Genomic DNA, 8,031 nt, shown 5'->3' with positions numbered 1-8,031 from the left:
GACTTTTTGTCCTGTGACTTTCTGTCCGTTTACCTTATAATTTCAAACACGCACAAGATAAACAACGTCGAACACAAATATATGTGGTTCAATGAGAAAAGACACACTTTCAAACTTTATGTAGGAAAAATCCATTATCTATGCTGGGATTCGAACTCAAGACCTTTAGCATATCAACCCACGACACATACCCCTAGGCCAGGACGACTGGATACCAACTCTCAGTAATTTAACATATTTAAAGGCAGCAAGATATTTTCACAAGTGGGGCGAGTTGGCAGACCTTTATTCAGTGGGATTTTAACCTTTTTCATAAATAAGGCGAGTTGTCAGACTGATTGTTCAATGGAATTTTACCCTTATTCATAAGTGGGGTGAGTTGTTAAACAAGAGTGGGGCGATTTTTTAGAAAGTGGCGATTTAGTGTGGGCCGATTGGCCAATTGGGGGGGGGGGGGGGGGGGGGGGGGGCGATTTGACATGGTTTCATATTTAAACATCGTGTTCGGGGGACATAAAGGGTATATATTATATAGTAATATATAAAGTATATTATAATAGTTGTGTGGCGTTCTAAACTAGATTTTATGAATTGTAAATGGTTTTTCGTCTAATCTAAAACAGCTGGGATGTAAAACAGTTATCCCATTCGGACTTGGTGTGTCCGTGAGTGTAAGATCACCCTCTGGCCTCCGGCCATCGGGGTGATCTTACACTGACACACCGCGTCCTCATGGGATAACTATTACTGAACTAGCTTTCAGTAACTGTGAGTACTCTCAGATCTGTCTCTTTTGTATTTTTGTTAGTTGTTTAGTGATGTGTGTCGATCTGATGACGTAATATAGAAAAAAGAAGATGTGGTATGATTGCCAATGAGACAAGTCTCCACCAGAGACCAAATGACACAGAAGTTAAGCTCTTTTAAACTGATTTTATAGTTTGTTCTTATATTGTGCTGTTACACAACTGTCTCAGTTTAAGGGAGGGTTTGCGCGCCCGCAAACATGTTTAACCCCGCCACATTCTTCATGTGTCTGTCCCAAGACAAGAGTCTGTAATTCAGTGGTTGTCGTTTGTTACGGTATATCATATTTTTTTATTCGTTATCAACATAAACTAGGCCGTTAGTTTTCTCATTTCAATTGTTTTACATTTGTAAGTTCGGGGCCTTTAATAGCTTGCTATGTGGTATTGGTTTTGCTCATTGTTTAAGGCCGTACTTAGACCTATAGTTGCTAACCTTCTACTTCATTTGGTCTCTGGTGAAGAGTTGTCTCATTAGCTATACCATATATTTTTATATTGGAACAAAAAATTACACTCAGCCTAAGACCGTGCAAACACGTTTTTCTAATATATTCAATGGTCTTAAAAACCCACTTCGTTTTCAAATTTCAAAAAGGATATCTCTGACAAAAAATCTGCCATATTAAATGATTTATAAATCACAACTAAAATATTAAACAGATATAGCACGAAAATATTTTAAGTACAATGTTGATTATGCAATAGGTTTTAACTTCGTACCTGACTTGTACTGATATGAAGCAGATTTTAAACAAAGTCTTAATTCTTAAGACGAAAAAAAAGAAGAAAATATGATCCGGCAAAATCCTTTAATTTTATCTACAGATTATTTATGATGTTCTACAATCTCTTTCTTCCGTCTAGTCTTAAGACTATACGAAAATGAACTCTTTATGAAGGGCATTTCTATTTAATAAACGATATATTCATTAAAACACTTATTCGACCATCTTTACTGTAGATTTGCATAAAGATAATTTGTATTGATATAAGAGCTGCTTTGTACTGTTGATTTGGAAGATTAGTTTAATTAAAGCTAAGCTACCTTCTTGAAATGAAGTATTCACTACTTACTTACTCGTAAGAGATTTCATGTCGCAGCGATATCATATGACTGCAGCATCACTTCGCCGCTCCTTTTTTGGTCCGAGCAATCGTTTCAACAATTTGAAAAAAAGTATTTTAAACGATTCTCTGTAATATTTTCGTTGATACTGGTAATGCGACTACAGTTTGATACTGATTTAATTTTATTTAGTCTGTTATAGTACTGCTTCTTCTCTAAAAATACTAGAAATGCATTGTTTGATCATATTAGTTTTGATGTGTGCTACCAGACAAACATTCACAAAGTCTATACAAAATACAACATCGTCGGATGAAGAATTAATGGAAAAACGATTGGAACTACTAGAGACTAAAATCGCTTCTCTAGAAAATGAAAGTAGGTGGTACAAATTTTTACTGCATGGATACACTGTCAATGAACAATTCATTTTTGTAGGTGATGTGAGAAAGGACCATTTAGCTCTCTAAGCTAGAGACCTTTATCCATTGAAAGGACTTCCATTGAAAGGGCATCAACTATAATCTCTGTTAATTTTGGACATCAATTTAAGAAAAAAGCTTTAAGACAAACGTGCAAGTGTGTAAAATTCAAGTCATGAGTACTTATTAATCGTTTTAGATTGATTGATTAATTGTTGTTTTAACCTGCAGTGGCGAATATTTCATAAAGATTAAGGACGACAAAATAAAAAAAAACATTTAATCAACAAAAAATATTTCATTCAGTGAAATCTTTTCTTGCTAATTGACTTTCGTTTTTTATTGCCGACATTTACCAAACGTGTCTGAACTTGATAAACAATCAACACATAATCATGGAGCACGTGGAAAATAAGTGACATGATAGACATGCAATATAGTCTTAGAGAGCGATGTTTTATTAATTTTTTTTTCCATGCGTTTCTATTTGATAATTAAACTTTGACATAAATGTTGTTAAATGATTTAGTGTACAAATGTTTGTCTTTCAGAATCAATTAACAGTATCTAACTGTAACCACGTGTTTTAACCTTTTCTTTCATTACGTTTTTCCCTCGCACTTGCCCTGTGCGGTTGCCGAGGGTCTCACGCTTAAGGTCACTGCATACGGAAAATCTATCGGCGAATAAGAGTACGGGAAAACAATAATGCAATAGCAGTACATTTCTGAAGATTTTGATAAAAAAATATTTTATTTTAAAAGAAAATTCATGTACACGTGTTTTATAGTCAAATTCAAGTATATAAAACTTTTTCAACTTTTTTTTTAATCTGAAGTATCACATGACTTTAAGCTATCAATATTAACGCGTAGAGGCAACAGACTTCTATTTTTTCATTGAAAATTGTTAATGTTTTGACTGTTATCTTAATAGACATTTCACGGTAGGCGCAGTTTTTATGCATGTTTATACTGAACTTCACAGAAAAAACGCTTAAATATATAAAAAAAAAAATTACAATTACTTATTTCTTGGTATCACATGGAGTAGTTCTATAACATTTCTTATTTTAATTTTTATTCTGAATTATACATGTATTTTTTGAAACAAATTAAAGGCTTTAATTATTTAATGCTGTCTTTGGGGGTTTAATGCAAACATATTAAAATATAAAAATAAGGAGATACGGTATGGATTGCCAATAAGACAACTCTCCATCACAGTTCATATGAGGTAAATATAAGCAATTATAGGCCCCCGTACTGCTTCAACGATGAGGGAATAAAACATACTGTTTAGTCGGCAATAAAAGGATCCAACATGAAAAATGTGAAACAATTCACATGAAAAAAAATTAATGCCTAATTTATAACAAAACAATTTACAAAAAAAAAAATGCCAGACATTAAACAATGACAACCACTGAACGACAGACTCCTGACTTGGGACAGGCACATCAAGAATGTGGCGGAGTTAAACATGTTTGTGAGCGCTCAACCCTCCCCTAAACAGGGATTTTACGATGTCTGCCATATTGTCAGTTTAAGAAAACTTACTTTACAATTTCGCAAATTTGTCAATTTCCGAATTGAATAATTTGATGTCATTAAATATGTCTTGGAGGACAATGAATAAAAGAACATGTGGTACATGTTTATACGTCAATGACACAGCATCCAAATGACAAAAAAGCAAAATGCCATGTTAAGGTCAACATACGGTCTTCAACAATAGACAGGTGTAATACAATATGTCAAGATCTAAATCGCAGTCTAAAAATGTTGTCGGAGACCGTTAAAGATCGTAGATTGCAACTGATAGGATCCAAGATGGCCGACAGCGGGGGACTTAGTTTAACATAGGACCCTGTGGGAAATACATACAAATGTCTTCTATTAGAGAACCATTGAATGGAATGAAACCAAACATGGCATGAATGTTCCTTATGAGGTGCTGACCAAGTGTTGTTACTTTGCAGCCGATCTATCATCCAAGATGGCCGCCAGTGGGTGACTTAGTTTAACATAGGACCCTATGGGAAATACATAAAAATGTCTTCTTTTAGAGAACCACTGAATGGAATGGAACCAAACATGGCATGAATGTTCCTTGTGAGGTGTTGACCAAGTGTTGTTACTTTGCAGTTGGTCCATCATCCAAGATGGCTGCCAGCGGGGGACTTAGTTTAAAGGGAAACTCAGCAAAAAAATGAAAAATTGATATTTTGTTCTTTAAGCATAAAAAACCACATGTTCATAAATAAAAAACTTTTATTCTCTATGAAAAGAGATCAAAATCGATTTTTGAAATTCACTATCCGTTCTCGACATATCGCCATCGATCTTTAAAGTCACGTGATATCTAAAAACCACAAAGACCAAAATGAATCAGGGATTTACCGACCGTGCGTTAAAAACTCCCATCATCAATCGGGGATTACCGTAGACGATCATTCAGTGTGGTAATGTCTTGTCAAGTGTACGGCTGTTCTGTCCGACAAGGTTATGACAAAAGTCTAAATAGTTTTCACAAACCCACAAAAAAAGAAAGAATTGTATCAGACATGTTTGTACAACCTTAAACTAATAGCAAATAGTTGCATCTATAGCAAGCACAAGTTGATGTGTGAAGACCATTTTGAACAATCTTGTTTCGAGGGAGATTTGGTGGTAATTATACTTTTTTTAATAACAAAATAACCAAGCAGTTCTGATAGCTATAGTTATCAAATCCTTATATGATAAGATCTCGTTGATTAAAACAAATATAGATCTGATGTGGACTCTGAAGAAAAGTTTCACTTATAAGAAAGAAAAATTCCATATTCTTGCAACAATCACTGATTTACAAAAGATTCTTTAGTATGCCTCTTTCATATAAAGTGCATTGATTTATATAAAGAATAGTTCCGTATTTAGACAAAAAAAAGATAATTTTTCAAATTAATAAAGTTATACGATAAATAACATTTTTTTAATTATGATATTTAACGGCTAGTGACAAGGAGCAATGTTAGGAAGAGGTTTTAGCTAAGAAAAAATATATTGATATATTACACCCCAGTTCTATTGTTATACTTCATAGTTTCTATTTCTGAAACAAGTGTAAATTGAATAGATCTATTGTTACGAATAACAATGGATTTTTGACCACAGGGTGTGACGAGCGGGGTTTCTGGAAACCCCTGCTTCTACATCCCGCAAACAAAGTCCATTGTTATTCGTAACAATAGAAATTGATTATTTTTTAAATAGCATGAGCATAAGAAATTACTAATAGTGTTCACTACAAATTGTTTCAAGATATTAAAAAAACACATTTTAGGAAATTCCAATTGCGAAAAAAAAATTAAGAATCTATTTTGAATACAAAATTATCCTTTAAATACTCCTTTGCTTGAAGATATATTTTTTTTTATCCCAGTCATATGTCTCTATTCTAAATTCTAAAGCATTGAAAAACGGGGATTCTAATTCCCGGACCCCCCCCCTTCCCCCCCGGTTACCCAGTGGCCGATCAGGGGGGTGGAGGTTCCGCGGGTTGTACCCGACTTTTATTTAAAAGATCAATGCATTTGAATGGTTGGACCCCCCTTTTCTCTCCTGAGTTGGGAACCCCCGGCTGGATCAGCCCCTGCTTGCCACCAAAAAGGGATCGAGTTCCTAAATATTAAATCTGAATCTTTGTATGTTGAACGTGTCTGGTAGTCGGGTTTCTAATGCAGACACACCTTTCACTTAGTATGTCCGAATATGAATGGGTTTTTTTATTCCCGAGGAAAGGGGGAGGGGCTTTTTTTCTATAAAACCGTAAGATATAAAATAAAGTTAATTTTATGATAACCTTTAACAAACTGATACAAGTAAGTACTTTGGGTTATAATATTGTCTTCATCTTAAGTCTCTTCTACCAAATCCAACGCTTGCCACAAAATGTCGACCGTCTTATACCTGTCCATATTGACAACTAGATACAAGGAGCATGATGTATTTTTTGTTTGTAATAAGAATACCTTGACCTGCTGATCCATATTAGCACACAGATTTAAAGGGGATTATGCAAAAAAACTTTGACATTTGTAAAATATACTCACTTGTCAAAGTTTGAACGAAGATAACCAAAGAAAGGTTACTAGTGGGGTTTCATGTAATAAAAAAAAATTCTTATAAATCATGGTTTGGTATTGTCAATAAATATCCTATCGTATTTTTTTTTTTTTAATAATGTTAACAAATATAGGGTTTAGAATGGGGTGTAAGTTAGTTATACACCTCGGGATACGGCGTGTCTGGATAAGAAACCCCTGCGGCCTTCGGCCGACGGGGTTTCTTATCCAGACACACCTATCCCGAGGTGTATAACTATTACGTATATTATTCCCAGGTTATAGAAATGTAAACATCGAAAAATTGGACATCTCAATTAAAAGTGTTTTTTAACGAATCTTTTAACTTTATCAAATTGATACGGGATCAATTCGGAACAGTCACTTATAAAGACACTTTACAGTTTAATGTGTGACTCTATCTGGTAAAAATCTGTTCCTTGGTAAAAAATGTATAGTTTTTTTTTCTTTTTAAATTTTATTTACATTATCTTATCATATATATATATATATATATTAGCTTCCTCCCGAATTGATAATAGGTATGTCAGAATTATTGATAGATGACGTGTCAGAGCGACACATTCAGTTAGTTATCCCAAGGACGTATATTAGATACACGACGTCCTTGTGTACTACAGTGACATCCTGTCGACTAAAAATTCGTATTACACAATTATATAATACAGGTTCATGCATGGCTTCTTTATTGAGGTACCCGGCGTGCACAGGTAACATTTATTACACCCCAGTTCTATTGTTATACTTCATAGTTTCTATTTCTGAAACAAGTGTAAATTGAATAGATCTATTGTTAAGAATAACAATGGATTTTTGACCACAGGGTGTGACGAGCGGGGTTTCTGGAAACCCCTGCTTCTACATCCCGCAAACAAAGTCCATTGTTATTCGTAACAATAGAAATTGATTATTTTTTAAATAGCATGAGCATAAGAAATTACTAATAGTGTTCACTACAAATTGTTTCAAGATATTAAAAAAACACATTTTAGGAAATTCCAATTGCGAAAAAAAAATTAAGAATCTATTTTGAATACAAAATTATCCTTTAAATACTCCTTTGCTTGAAGATATATTTTTTTTTATCCCAGTCATATGTCTCTATTCTAAATTCTAAAGCATTGAAAAACGGGGATTCTAATTCCCGGACCCCCCCCCCTTCCCCCCCGGTTACCCAGTGGCCGATCAGGGGGGTGGAGGTTCCGCGGGTTGTACCCGACTTTTATTTAAAAGATCAATGCATTTGAATGGTTGGACCCCCCTTTTCTCTCCTGAGTTGGGAACCCCCGGCTGGATCAGCCCCTGCTTGCCACCAAAAAGGGATCGAGTTCCTAAATATTAAATCTGAATCTTTGTATGTTGAACGTGTCTGGTAGTCGGGTTTCTAATGCAGACACACCTTTCACTTAGTATGTCCGAATATGAATGGGTTTTTTTATTCCCGAGGAAAGGGGGAGGGGCTTTTTTTCTATAAAACCGTAAGATATAAAATAAAGTTAATTTTATGATAACCTTTAACAAACTGATACAAGTAAGTACTTTGGGTTATAATATTGTCTTCATCTTAAGTCTCTTCTACCAAATCCAACGCTTGCCACAAAATGT

The sequence above is a fragment of the Mytilus californianus genome, unplaced genomic scaffold (assembly GCF_021869535.1).
Source record: "Mytilus californianus isolate M0D057914Y unplaced genomic scaffold, xbMytCali1.0.p SCAF_1, whole genome shotgun sequence".
NCBI lineage: Eukaryota > Metazoa > Mollusca > Bivalvia > Mytilida > Mytilidae > Mytilus > Mytilus californianus.
This window is presented reverse-complemented; position numbering follows the sequence as displayed.